Source organism: Rhinopithecus bieti, unplaced genomic scaffold, assembly GCF_001698545.2.
Source record: "Rhinopithecus bieti isolate Rb0 unplaced genomic scaffold, ASM169854v2 scaffold_31787, whole genome shotgun sequence".
In the NCBI taxonomy this organism is placed as follows: domain Eukaryota; kingdom Metazoa; phylum Chordata; class Mammalia; order Primates; family Cercopithecidae; genus Rhinopithecus; species Rhinopithecus bieti.
Genome location: NW_016814655.1, coordinates 3,127,567 through 3,142,687, shown reverse-complemented (window position 1 = coordinate 3,142,687; position 15,121 = coordinate 3,127,567). Strand labels below are relative to the sequence as shown.

Sequence of the window (15,121 nt, the reverse complement as noted above, 5' to 3'; positions counted from 1 at the left end):
CTTCCCTTCCCTTCCCTTCCCTTCCCTTCCCTTCCCCTCCCTTCCTTTCTTTCTTTTTGAATTATCATTACTTTACTGTTCCAGGCATTTTAAATATTCATACAATTGCCTTATTTCAGCAGTCATTTCCTCTCCAGTATAGATTTTGTGTCCAGGATCAGAGCCATGTACATCACTGAATAAGCACCCGCAGACTACATGGGACCCACTCCGGCGCCCATGTCTTTGCTAGTAGAGCCTTTCACCACACCCGCAAGAGGGCTGGACCTTCCCTTGCTTGACATAGCCTCCACTGTGAATGAAAACACACTTTGTAGATTCAATCCCAGTACACTTCCAGCACTCCCAGGTGTTCCATGTATGTGGCAATCACCCTGAGAGCTAGTGATACATCACGTCAGCTGGTACCTATGCCAGCACCCACTCCACTATATCATACAGATGCTGAGGCACTTAAGTGTTCTGGGTAAAATGGAGTCCGTAATTGCCATAGGAGTTGAGTGTGGAGGAAGGGGACTTTCTCTCAATAATGAATACCCTTAATACAAATTTAGCAGATTTATAATTTCATGTCTGTTTACATTTATTGTCAAAGCTTCACAAACTATTTACATAAATGAAAGCATGTTCAAGTTTCTAAATGCTGCTATGATAAGCAAACAGAGAAACTGCTGAGACAACACTTGCTTGCGCCATAAATACATATGGCAACATCTGGTCATTTTTAAAGAAATGCTTGTGTTTCCAAGGCCAGGCACGATGGCTTACGTCTGGAATCCCAGCACTTTGGGAGGCCGAGGCAGGCAGATCATGAGGTCAGGAGATTGAGACCATCCTGGCTAACATGGTGAAACTTGTTCTCTACTAAAAATACAAAAAATTAGCTGGGTGTGGTGGGGGCACCTGTAGTCCCAGCTACTCGGGAGGCTGAGGCAGGAAAATGGTGTGAACCCGGGAGAAGGAGCTTGCCGTGAGCTGAGATCGTGCCACTGCACTCCAGCCTGGGTGACAGAGTGAGACTCCATCTCAAAAAAAAAAAAAATGCTTGTGTTTCCAAAAGAATTTTTTTCCAAGTCATAAGCCTTATGCAATTCTTCCAAAGTAATAATGTGTGTGTCCTTCCTTCTCAAGCAATGGTTCAAGGCATCTCAAGGCATATTGCTGGTCTGAGGTTCCGATTTAACTGGCTGGGGGGAGAGGGAAAGAGTGGGCACTAACATTTCTTAAAAGCTTCACAAGTCATTCCAGCATGTAGTCAGTGTTGAGAACCTTGGTACTAAAGGCTCTTGCATCTTCCTACTGTCACTTGTCCTCTCCAAAAGCCCTTGAAGTGGTCCCTGGGTCAGGCAATGATCTCTTTCCTGCAAGCCCTGCATTTCAACAAAAGGTTTGTACCCTTACCCTCATCCTTTTCCCTCCCCATTGGCTCCCAAAATACACTGGTGGTTTAGGGTTCCTCTGCTGTTCCTAGGGTGTTGCTCTCATCTCTACTATTTACCCCATTATAGACCAGAGATGAGAGCAACACCCTAGGAAAAGCAGAGCAGCATGACAGGGGGAGACTGGACGCTGACCCCGAGGAGCCACCACACCATTCACAGCTGCTCGTGCCCAGACAATTGCATGTGAGAGAAGGAAACACGTGTTGGTGATTTGGGTTTCTGTGGCCACAACTGAACCTAAGTCCTAACTGATATATCAGCTGCCAACTAGATATCTCTGTTTGTTCATCTCAAGCACTGTCAGTTCCGTTTGTCCCCCAGCTTATCTTCCCCCATTGCCTCCCCTAAATTCCCTGTCCCCAAGCCCTCAGTATCTCTCTGAATAGCACCACAGTGTCCCTAAGTTGCCCAAGTCACACACAACTCTGGGTATAACCCTAGACCCATCCCTCTTCCTCAGCACAACACTCAACATTTAGTCAGTTATAAGTCCCATGATGCTTCCTCCCAAACACCTCCCAAATAGTTTCACTTCCCTCCATCCCTACTCCCACCCTAGTCCATGCCACAGTCATCTCACCTGGACCACCACAGCCTCCTAATTGATGTTCATGCCTTGTTTCCTTCCAATATATCTTCCACAATATGAAAGTACTGGAGATACTTTTACTGGAAATAACTGGCTGAAAGGAGTCTTCTTAAATGCAGATATAATTGTGTCACATCCCTGCTTAAAACCCTTTAGTAGCTCCCCACTGCCTTTAGGATAAAGGATTTGTCCATTAGCACAGCTTATATGGAGTGTGGGTATCCTTCCCAGTATGCCTAGGAGAAACCCAGTTTAGGCTGAAGTGCCCTGCATTTATCAGCAACACCCTCTTTCACTCTCAAAAGCATCCTGATTTGGATGATAAACCACATGGTCACCTACTTATATGGCTGCTCATGAGCTCACCTCTGATTGTGCCTCCAAGCTTGCCTCTTTCATGGCAAATCTCTTGTTCCCATTATTATGACCTTTTCATTGAAACCTGCTGTGCTTTTTCTACTTCATGGCCTTTGCACATGCCATTCTTGTGCCTGGGATGTTCTTTCTTCTCGTCATAAAGCTGATTCCTGCTCATCCTTTAGGTATTGCTATGGGTTGAACTATGCCTCCCCCAAATTCCCCTGTTAATATTCTAACCTCCAGCACCTCAGAATGTGACCTTATTTGGAAATATGGTCTTTACAGCGGGTAATCAAGTTAAAATGAAGTCATTAGGATGGGCCCTAATCCAATAAGACTGGTGTTCTTATATAAAGGGAACATTTGGAGATAGACACACACAAGGAGAATGCCATGTGAAAATAAAAGCAGAGATCTGGGTGATGTGTCTGTAAGCCAAGGACTGCCAGCAAACAAGTGAGCAGAAGTTGGTGAGAGGCGTGGGGGCAGATTCTCTCTCACAGCCCTCAGAAGGAACCGACCCTGCTGAGACCTTCATCTCAGAATTCTAGTCTCCAGAACTGGGAGGCAATACATGTATGCTGTTTAAGCCACTCAGTCTGTGGTACTTTGCTATGGTAGGCCTAGCTAATTAATACAAGTATCTGCTTAAACATTACCTCTCCTTCCAGGAAGCCTTCCCTGACCATTCCCCTCCACCGTCAGACTAGGTGAGGTGCCCCTACTACATGTTCCCATTGTGCCTTAGATCAATGAAAGCTATAAAAGAGCTTAGAAACCAAATGAGTTTAAAGCCCACTCAGCAACTCACCAACTATATAAGTTTAGGCAAGTAGCTATAAGAACAACAAAAAAATGAAACTTGGAAAAAAGAAAAATTGTGTTGGCTTGATTTCTCATATCATGCTGGGAGGCATTTTCCAACAAGCCTCCTCGAACAAAAACCAGACTTTGTACCTTGCTTTGCCCCATATCTGACACTCCTGGGGAATGTAACTTTGCTGTCATAGTATATACTGACAGCCCGATGTGATAAAGGCAGGCATGCTTTTACAGGCTAAACTCTAGAACACGTACAATGCTATGATTGTATGCCCTGGTAGAATAGTTAAGGTTAAGGTGCTAAGGTTTTAGAGACCTCTGGAAAGTTCATCATTCATATATTAACCTGGAAATTTTATTTAATCACTCTTTTTCTAACTCTATTTCTATGTGAGTAAGCGTGTGTGTGTGTGTGTGTGTGTGTGTGTGTGTATGTGTGTGTGTGTGTGTGTTTTTGAGATGGAGTCTCGCTCTGTCACCCAGGCTGGAGTGCAGTGGCACGATCTCAGCTAACTGCAACCTCCGCCTCCCAGGTTCAAGTGATTCTCCTGCCTCAGCCTCCCGAGTAGCTGAGATTACAGGCACTCACCATCATGTCTGGCTAATTTTTGTATTTTTCATAGAGATGGGGTTTTGCCATGTTGGCCAGGCTGGTCTTGAACTCCTGACCTCAGGTGATCCACCCACCTTGGCCTCCCAAAGTGTTGGGATTACAGGCGTGAGCCACCGTGCCCAGCTGTGTGTGTGTTCTTTTCAGCACTCAGGAATTGCTATGGTCTGTTTGTGCCTGCCCCCAAATTTATATGTTGAAATCCTAACCCCAGTGGTGATGGTATTGGGGTATTGGGACTTTTGGGGAGTGATCAGGTCAAGGGTGCAGAGCCCTCATGATTGAGATGAGTGTCCTTATAAAAGAGATCTAGCTCATCCCTTCAACCGTGTGAGGACATGGTGGAAATTATCATCCATGAATCAGGAAGCAGGCCCTCACCAGACACTGAAGCTCCTGGTGCCTTGATCTTGGACTTTCTAGCCTCCAGAATTGTGAGAAACATTTCTATTGTTTATAAGCCACTCAGTCCATGGGATCTTGTGACAACTTACTAAGACAGGGACCAGCTTCTTTTGTCTTCCTGCTGGTTCCATTTTTAAGGAGTTACATAAAACCATCTTACATCTAACAATCTGTTTGAAAATTCTGCTTTAACATCTCATCTCTCTGAAGTTTCAGTCTCTTTCTTTAAAATGAGGACCATCATAGATGTCTCATGGGGGTTGTTGTAGGGGTGAGGCAGGGATTAAATGCACTAACCCATTGGAAATCTCAGTGAATGCCTCTCTAATGAAACTGCTGGTGGTGGTATGGCTGGTGTATAGCACATTGTCTTTGCTTATGAAGCCCAGATATCCCAGACCCCACCACCCTGGGACTACAACCATGAGACCATTTCCCACCTATTTTAGATTCTTTTTCAAAGTTGTTATTTTTAATTACACAAATAATATATGAATCCATTCTGCTCTTTTAAAACATTAGAACATAAAGGTAAAGTCTTTTTAGACCAATTTATTTCCAGGAGTCAAATCATGGTACTTGAGCTTCTCCTGGTCTGAATTCCAGAAGTTCACCTCTTTTGAACTTTTACTAAATTATTTCTGGGAGTCCCCAGGGTCCACAGACTAACTGCTGTCACCAAGTGAGATGCATCCTACTCCCTGTTCATCTTCTAGCTCCCTCGTGTTTAGGCCCACTGCTGGCAAAGCTACTTGGTGAAGAGGACTATTGGGCCTCATCACAGGATTAAATCCCATTCACATTTCTATGCAGCACCCGAGGGTGCCATCAGGGTTGCTCCCAAAGCTTCTGATCTTAGGTTTGCAGAGCAGAGGCTGGAGGAGGGTCTGTCTCCCAGCTCTGTTCATACTCATTCTTGGGCCCCAGGGCACCTCTGCTGCCACAGGGCCTCACTGAGAATTTCCTCATGATAGAGCAGTGTCTGGTCCTCCCCACAGCATCTACCCTATCCTCCCCTGCCCTCCTCACTCCTGCCCCCTTGTCTCTCCCCTCTGACTCAAATTTCTTAAACAGAAGTGCACATGAATATTAAGACATGCAAACAAATCTAGGGGAAGGGTTGGGACGGAGAGGAGATACTACCTACCCATAGTCTCAGTCTCACCTCAGCTTATCAAAAATGCCCTACAGAAGGCTCAGATATACCTAAAATGTACCTAAGAAGAGGTACATTTTATATCCAGCAGGAAGCAGGAGATACAAATTTACTGAATGAATTAAATCCAGTGAGAAAACTCAAATGCTTACAGGAGCCAGGAAGTTAATGTAAATGAATGAAATGTACTGAGTATAAACACTTCTAAGACGGGTTGGCAAGCTCTTTCTATAAAGGACCAGACAGTAAATCTTTTTAGCTTTGCAGACCATATATGGGCTCTACTACAACTCAAGTCTGCCATTATAGAGCAAAAGCAGCCATAGATAATATATAAGCAAATGAGCATGTTCCAATAAAACTTTATTTACAAAAACAGGCAGTGGGCCAGATTTGGCCTATGGGCCATTGTTTACCGACCCCTGCTTAAGGTGGTGGGCATCTAGAATGCGTACCCACTTACTAGCCCACACCAGACTGTGACCATGTGGGAATACAGGTCCAGGGTTTCCTGTGTTTGAGAAAGGCTATACAGATAACTTTTCTCTAAATTTTCCAGTTTTAAAATACTTTATGGCCAAAACAAAATACATCGGTGGCCCAGAATTAGCCTAAGAATCATCATCTTTGAAACTTAGACTTAAATAAATATAATATAATAGATACTATTAGGTATGATGCATACTTTTAGTCAATGAATTATTAGAAAAACCATATTTAGGAGATTTTGATATATCCACTTTACAGAGGAAGAAACGAAGGCTCAGCCTTTCTAAGATCACACAGCTAGTAATTTGTGGAGCCAGGATTCAGGTCTAAGTCTGTTACACTAACACATTTGTGCTCATTCCACTTCACTGCTTTTTTAATATTCACAGATTGCATTTAGGAAGGACAACTGGAGCATTCTGCTTTTGGAACTATCAGAATTTATGCACTTGTCATCTCTCCCCAGCTGCTTCCTATCTTGTGTATCCAGAACTGTGAGATGATACATTTCTGTTATTGGAGACACTCAGTTTGTGATATTTTGTTATAGAAGCCCTAGCAAGCTAATACAGTACATCCATCAACAAGTGAATAAAGTATGGTATATCCATACCATGGAATAGAAAGGAATGACTATTGACATATACATGCAGCAACATAAGATAATATACATGCAGCAACATAAGATAATTTCAAAATAACTATGCTACATGAAAGAAGCCGGACAAAAGAATATACACCGTATGACTCCCTGTATATGAACTACCAGAAAACGCAAACTAGAGTGACAGAAACCACATCACTGACAAAGGCTAATAAGGAAGCTCTGAAGGAACACAAGGAAACTTTTGGGGTGATGGATGAATTTATTTATTTATTTAGAGACAGAGTCTCGCTCTGTCGCCCAGGCTGGAGTGCAGTGGCGCAATCTCGGCTCACTGCAAGCTCCGCCTCCTGCCTCCACGTCATTCTCCTGCCTCAGCCTCCCGAGTAGCTGGGACTACAGGCGCCCACCACCATGCCCGGCTAATTTTTTGTATTTTTAGTAAAGACGGGATTTCACCATGTTAGCCAGGATGGTCTCGCCTCCTGACCTCGTGATTCGCCCGCCTCAGCTTCCCAAAGTGCTGGGATTAAAGGCATGAGCCACTGCGCCTGGCTGATAGATGTATTTATTATCTTGATTATGGTGATGGGTATATACATAAGTCAAAACTTATCAAAGTATTTACTTTATATATGAACAGTTCATTATCTGTTAGCTATACCTCCATAAAGTTGTTTTAAAAAAATTTTATGGCCGGGCACGGTGGCTCATGCCTGTAATCCCAGCACTTTGGGAGGCAAAGGTAGGTGGATCACCTGAGGTCGGGAGGTCAAGACCAGCCTGGCCAAAACGGTGAAACCCATCTCTACAAAAATACAAAAAATTAGCCAGGCATGATGGCTGGTACCTGTAATCCCAGCTACTCGGGAGGCTGAGGCAGGAGAATTGTTTGAACCTGGGAGGCGGAGGTTGCAGTGAGCTGAGATCACGCCACTGCACTCCAGCCTGGGCAACAGAGCAAGACTCCGTCTCAAAAAAAGAAAAAAAAAAAATTACATAGACTAAATGTGGCTCCCTGAATCTAGGTACTTACATTTTTGTATAAGAAATGTTGGTATGTCATCCTTTAGTCATTTCTGGAATATTCTGTACTTCCCCTTAATAAGAAAAATATCCTCTTGAAGGGGCTTGTATCATGGATAGAAAAGGGAGTACAGCCTTAAAGTTGGCCACATGAAATGATCCAGGAAAGATAAGAAATGTGTCTTAACCACAGGTATTTCCCATACAGCAGGCAAAAGTGGTATCATGTTCCACTCTCTGAAGATATAATTGTTCTAATGTCTCTAACAACAATTAGGTTAAACTGAACTCTAATATAGAGACCATCTCCATTTCAATATTAGCAGGAAACTTGTGAACAACTCCAAGATGCCATTTATTTTTTTAAGTGAAACTTTATGTATTTATAAATATATTCTCTATCTGAGAATATATAAAGCGTGTTAATAAAAGAGAATGACAATAACTAATTTAGTTCTTATATAGTTTTTGCTCTGACTGCCAAATTTTATGCCTAAACATAGCAACTGTATGAAAACTTATGATTGGGATTTTTTTCCTTCATATTTCCTTGTTTCAGATTTTTGATGTCTATTTCCATTGATAAAATCCAGAAAAGTAAGAGGAAAATGTAATGTAACCCAGTAAAAGGAATTCCACAGGATGCTGAAACTTACCAAAGGGCCAGTTCAAATTCTGGGAGAGAGGAGTAGCTAGCCAGGTAGGTGCCACAGTAACTGAATGAAAGCAAAGTATAGTCCAGGAGAATGTTGCCTAAAATATAAAATCCATTATCAGGATTTGATTATGTTAAGACCATGTTCAGTTAACTATGGTCTTACAGTTTATTTTCCTTTGCTAATGATTTTCACGTAATTCAAAAGCATTTAACTATTAGAATAAGAAAGATCCTGGCTAATTTCTAAGACCATGAACAGAAAGCTTAGAGCAAAGCTAAGACCCATTTATAAAAGATATTAAAGTGAATTAAGACCATGAGGTTACTATCTCTAGACTTCAGTGCAGAACTGAGCATACTGCACCATGCATGTCCCAGTATGGTTTGAAATGACCCAAGAATCATCTCATAAATATATGAGACATTGTAATTAGAATAGTTATTTAGGCATCTTTAAATATCTTGGGGAGTTGTAATAATTCTAGCTTACTTCCTTATTTCTTTTATCTTAGGCCATATCTGGCCCTTAGCTTAATATCTTCCAGCTTTTGGAACAGCTATAAAAAGTGACCGACTCCTTTGTACCTATAGTTGATTAAAAGCAACATGAATTCCAAAGTCTTAGCAACAACATGTTTTAAAATGCATACCACGGGGAGGCCAAAACAAGAAGAGCCTGTCTCTACTTCCCAGTACAGAGTGGTCTGATTTTCCCTCTTCTTCATCTGCTCGTCAGTGGGGTTCCACAGGTGCAAGCTTTGCCCTCACCTCAGTCTGTCTTCGTATGTTTATGTCTCTATTGCTTGTTCTGTGGATTTTTAACAGCTGTTTTCTGCTTTTTTTCTCATTCTCATTTTAATTGACCGTAATATAATCCTGAAATTTTGCTTCTGTCATTTATTGAATATATTCAGCATAGTCTAATCAACAAAGAAAAAAGTGTATTTATTGAGAATTCACTACAAAACTAGTTTTCTGTAGGAAGAGACCTTAATGATTTTTAAATGCTTGCTAAACAGACGTTTCCCTCCACAATTGAAGATGACCAACTTTAGATGTTCTTTAAATCTTAGAAAATATGGTATTTGAAGAAAATGCCAAAAAAAAAGAGAGAAAAATATATTCTCTACAATCCTACCACCAAAGTTGGTAAATTTATTTCTAGAATTTTCTTCTGTGTTTACTTGAAAAAATACATACATATATATTTTCTTTAAATATAACTTTGCTTTTTATAGCTATACTAGCCATAGATTAAATATTATATATGAGGCTGGGAGAGAGAGCTCACGCCTGAAATCCCAGCACTTTGAGAGGCCAAGGCAGGTGGATCACTGAGGTCAGAAGTTTGAGAGCAGCCTGGCCAACATGGTAAAACCCCGTCTTTACTAAAAATACAAAAATTAGTTGGGTGTGGTGGTGGACACCTGTAATCCCAGCTACTCAGGAGGCTGAGGTTGAAGAATCGCTTGAACCCGGGAGGCAGAGGTTGCAGTGAGCCAAGATTCCACCACTGCACTCCAGCCTGGGTGACAGAGTGAGACTCTGTCTCATAATATGTATGTATACACACACACACACACACACATATATATGATAATCCATTTTAAATGGAATTGGATTATAGTGTTACCTCAAGTTGACTTTTAATTTACATTATATTGACAATTTTATATTATCTTAACACTTCTTTAAAAGTGTGATTTGTAATGTTTGCATAATACCTCTTTATAGTATATTTTAATTTAACTATATCCACAATACTGGAGATGTAGGTTGCTCCAATCTTGTGCTATTATGACAGTGCTTTTTAAACTCTTTTGCATGTAAATCTTTGAACATATTTTAACCATTTCCTAAAACTGAATTCATCTTGAAGTGAGTATTCTGAGTCAAATAGAGTAAATATTTACTTCACAGAAAGACTCTATCAATTTATAGTCCCACCTTCAGCAAATAAGAGTGCTACCAGTTTCACTGCATTCTACCTAGCAATTATGATCTTAAAAAAGTTGTGACCTTGATAGGCAGAAAAACAGCATCTTGGTTTAAATTACACTTTTTAAAACAAATCTTGAGACGAAACATTTTTTGATGTCTTTGGTCATTTGTAGTTTAGTGATTTGTCTGGGTTAATTTCTTTTCCATTGTTCTAAGAGGCTGTTTTGTTCTTGTTTCATTAATGCTCTGAAAATATTTGATCCCATTTGTCCAAATATTTTACCCAGTTTATTATTTCCCTTTTAATTTTTCATGGTGTTTTGATGTTAATCAGTTTTAAATATATATACAATCAAATATGTCTGTCTTTTCTAAGTTTTTGTTTTGTGTGAAAAGTTCTTCCCCTTCCTAGAATCACTCTATTTATTTTTTCTTCCATCTCTCTTTTTTCGCTTTTTCTCTTTTTTCTTTCTTTTCTCTGTATTTAGTATGTACATATATATAGTAGTATATAATATATATAATATATATATATATTTTTTTTTTTTTTTTTTGAGACGAGTTTTGCCATGTTGCCGCCACCCTGGAGTGCAGAGGCGTGATCTCGGCTCGCTGTAATCTCTGCCTCCAGGGTTCAAGCGATTCTCCCACCTCACCCTCCTGAGTAGCTGGGATTACAGGCACATGCCACCATGCCCAGCTAACGTTTGTATTTTTAGTAAAGACAGGGTTTCACCATGTCGGCCAGGATGGTCTCGATCTCCTGACCTCATGATCTGCCTGCCTTGGAATCCCAAAGTGTTAGGATTACAGGCGGGAGCCACCGTGGCGGCCCGTATTTTCTACTATGTTCAAGTGGATTTGTTATTTATATTGAATGCTCATTTTCATCTGATATAGAACATGAGTATCTAACTTGATACTTTTGTTAAAATATGCATTTTCTTAACACTACTGTTGGATAATCTATCTTTTTTCTTCTTCCTTCTTCTCCTTATTCCTCCCTCCTCCTCCTTTTCTTCTTCCTCCTCCTCTTCCTCCTTCTTTTTGGTGACAGCCTCTTTCTTCATTTACTCAGCTTTTATATACTTCAGATTCTGTCCCAAGTCTTCAACTCTCCCATTGATCTGGTGATCCCTGCACCAATGCCACACTTCTAATTACTATGGCACCATAATATTAAAATGCCTTGCCATCATTCTCTTTCAAATTATTCTCATTCTCTATGTTTTATTTTCCCAGATGAATTTTAGAATCATTTGAGTACTCCTTGCTGTCTAAAACATATGATAAACCTACAAATTACTTTCTATGACAAATCTCAGAAATATATTTATAATAACCAGGCTGTCCATCCAGGAATATATTTCTATACATTTAAATATTTTAAATCAGTGATTTTTGTAGTTTTCTTCACCTAGGTCACTCACACTTATTTTTTTGAATTATTTCTAAGTACGTGTATCTTCTAATGGGTACTTATTTCTTATTTCTAATGGGTACTTATTTCAAAACCAGCATCTTACTGCGCATTCTTTTGTTAGTCCTAGCAGACTATCGCATTATTCATCATCTCCTTTCCCATAGCTATATTTTTCTTCAGTTTTATATTTTGTTGCATTGGCTAGAACTTCCAGGTTGATATTAAATAACAGTGAAAACAGGTCTGATTAATATTACTGATTAATATTACTGGGAATTCCTTTAGGGCATCATTATTCAGTATGACTCTTGGGTATTGGTTTGAATTAACTTTCAATTGGCTCAAACAGAACTACAGCCAAATAACCAACCTGGGGAAATTTTAAAGACAAAGTGTAGTTATGGTCCAACTAGATAGGTGAATGGGTTATGTTTTAAAAGTTGTCTTAAACTGTTGAGAATGCAAATTTCACCACAAACAAAGTATTATAAATTATAGTGAAGTTCCCTGACTTCACCCAAACACTCATTTGACCCTTAAGACTACAGAGCCAAGTCCAGCCTCAAGCATGAGCTTTCTGCCCATGGGGTGTCAAATGAGGGAATCATTAGCTGGAGGCTCCAGCAGATGTGTAGCAGCTCAGTGTGGGTCAGCTTTATCTAAGAAGGAGTCAGTAGCCAGGCGCAGTGGCTCACACCTGTAATCCCAGCACTTTGGGAGACGGAGGTGGGTGGATCACTTGAGGCCAGGAGTTCGGGACCAGCCTGGCCAACATGGTAAAACCCCATCCTCTGCCACAAACATTAAAAAAAAAAAAAAAAAAGCCAAACACGGTAGTGCAAGCCTGTAATCCCAGCTACCTGGGAGGCTGAGGCAGGAGAATCACTTGAATCCAGGAAGTGGAGGCTGTAGTGAGCCAAGATCATGCCACTCTACTCCAGCCTGAGTGACAGAGCCAGACTCTGTTAAAATAAATAAAATAAAATAAAATAAAATAAACAGTAATAATTCAAATGGTAGGCAACATTGAGCACTTGGCATACATACATATACAACATATTATATAATTTCATCTATCATCATCACCACAGCCTTGACATTAGACACTATCTTTATCCCTATTTCATGGATGAGGAAATTGAGGCTCAGAGACTTGACTTTAGAAGCTATACAAACATCAATTCACCTGGATTTTCAACAAATATTAGGAAAGAAGAAAAATCATTGTTCTGAAAAAGGCAATAGTCTTCTAGCCCAGTGCGTCTCAAAGTTTAATGTGCGTATGAATCACCTGGGCAATTTTGTTAAAATGCAGATTCTGATTGAGTAGATCTGGTGTGGGAGCCAAGTTTCTGCATTTATAACAAGCTTCCCAGGTAGCACCAATGTTGCTGGTAAACAGACCACACTTTGAACAGCAAGGCTTTAGCTAACATAATTAAATCCTCAGTGATCAGCTTGATTCCTTCTTTAAAAATGTGTATTTAAAAAAAAAAAAAAAAACTAGACCAGGCATGGTGGCTCATGTCTGTAATCCCAGCACTTTGGGAGGCCGAGGCAGGCGGATCACTGGGTCAGGAGTTCGAGAACAGCCTGACCAACACAGTGAAACCCCATCTCTACTAAAAATACAAAAATTAGCCGAGGGTGGTGGTGCACACTTGTAATCCCAGCTATTCAGGAGGCTGAGGCAGGAGAATCACTTGAACCTGGGAGGCAGAGGTTGCAGTGAGCCGAGATCGTGCCACTACACTCCAGCCTGGGTGACACAGCGAGACTCCATCTCAAAAACAAACAAACACTTTTTAAAAAAGAAATCTTCACATAATAGATTTAGTCAAATCTTTAAACAAAATCCTTCAATTAGGGGCAGAGGAAGGGTTCTCCAGAATACCTTTCAATTTGGTCCTTCTGGTCAATCCTGGAAAGCTGTATATGTAGATGAGGGGTTTTAGCTTCCGGTCAGAAAAAGCCACAACTTCATAGGGGATGTTAGTTGCCACGACGCCCACAATTCCATTACTACACTGGAGTACAGTCTTTTTCTTGGTTTCAATATTAATAAATATTACATAATTCCCACAAGGGTAGCAAATGGTGTTGTTGTTGACAAAATGAACATTCTGCTTCGGGAATCCTTGCACCCATCTTTGGGAAAAGATATGTCAACATCAATATAATACATTTCAAATACACTTTTTTTTTTTTTTTTAACAAAGCAAAGGGTCATCAAAATCTTGGAAATATTTCTATTTCCATGTCCTTTCTGCCCCCAGTTTCTAAGATAAAAGAACACACATGCTGGCTGTGAGATCCATTTGAGTCAATGAATTATAGAAATTTAAATGTAGACCTAAAGTCCCATAGGTCTCCCAGGCCTTCTTCAGATAACTTTTTCAGCAAAGGAAACTCTGACCAAACCTGAGAAAGTCTCAGAAGGACTTCTGGGGTCTTGTATTCTTGGAAGACAAAAAGTGAAAATAACAGAGAAAAGAGCTTGATCTCAACACAATGGCATCCTGGGCCATTCTTTTATAATTAGTTTGATTTTTTAAATGAACTTTAAAAAACAACTTTGCATAGGACAACCTGCTTTGTGGTTGTAAGAGGAGTAGGAAAATTGCTTATTTACACAGATGAAGAGTATGTGGCCATATTTTAGATTTAAAAATACAGATAAATGTAGAAAATAAAAGGAATGAAGTCGACGTTAATGAAAGGCTAGCACACAAAAAGAACATACTCTCAAGTAAGGAGTGCGTGCTAAGTGTATGATAGAAAGGAGAGGAGAGGCCGGGCGCGGTGGCTCAAGCCTGTAATCCCAGCACTTTGGGAGGCGGAGACGAGCGGATCACGAGGTCACAAGATCAAGACCATCCTGGCTAACACGGTGAAACCCCGTCTCTACTAAAAAATACAAAAAAAAAAAAAAAAAAAAAACCAAGCCGGGGGGGGGGGAGGGGCCTGTAGTCCTAGCTACTCGGGAGGCTGAGGCAGGAGAATGGCGTGAACCCGGGAGGCGGAGCTTGCAGTGAGCTGAGATCCGGCCACTGCACTCCAGCCTGGGCGACAGAGCGAGACTCCGTCTTAAAAAAACAAAACAAAAAACAAAAAAACAACAAAAAAAAAAAAAAGAAAGAAGGAGAGGAGATGAAGGAGATTCTATTATTTTTATTTAAATATTAAAGATACGCTTGAAGATGGTGGAAAAAGCAAGTGAAGGACACTGGTTTGGTGAGAAACCTCGAGACATTAGAGTGTCCAGGACTAGCAGGGGATGCTGTATAGGGTGGAGGTGAGGGCTGGGAGGAACACGCTAGAATGCAGAAAAAAAAAATACCACCTATATCTGCGCACTGCTTGATGCTTTTCAAAGGCCACTATATATGCAAGTAAGTCCAAAGCTAGTGGATGGGAGTTAGAAGGATTCAGGGACCTAAGTTTGGGGGAAATCACCAACGGTAGCAACGACGGGATCCCAACCGTCGCCGGGTGGAGGGGGAGGGGGGTGTGATCAGGGGACCCGGATCACTAGCGGGAATCCTGAGCCAGAAGGAAGAGATGAAGGGTGCAGGGGCGTTGCTGGGTAAGGGAGG

At 40.9% G+C, this 15,121-nt stretch overlaps 1 protein-coding gene and 1 long non-coding RNA gene across 4 annotated transcripts in view; one reads left to right on the top strand and one right to left on the bottom strand.

Moving 5' to 3' along the window:
- Nucleotides 1-13,679, bottom strand: part of CFAP43 (cilia and flagella associated protein 43) — a 116,130-nt gene extending 102,451 nt beyond the window's left edge. The window contains exons 1-2 of one of the 3 annotated variants that reach the window (XM_017851744.1): nt 13,420-13,679; nt 8,160-8,256 (exon numbers count right to left, since the gene is read on the bottom strand). The gene's annotated coding sequence lies outside the window, so the exon portion shown is untranslated. Of the gene's footprint in view, nt 1-103; nt 293-8,159; nt 8,257-13,419 lie in introns of those variants that run through there. The other 2 variants (XM_017851743.1, XM_017851745.1) reach the window with 2 other exon arrangements.
- A 1,003-nt stretch (nt 13,680-14,682) lies between these two features.
- Nucleotides 14,683-15,121, top strand: part of LOC108515115 (uncharacterized) — an 8,393-nt gene continuing 7,954 nt past the window's right edge. Inside the window, exon 1 of the long non-coding RNA XR_001881424.1 lies at nt 14,683-15,111. This is a non-coding gene — a long non-coding RNA (uncharacterized LOC108515115). The remainder of the gene's footprint in view (nt 15,112-15,121) is intronic.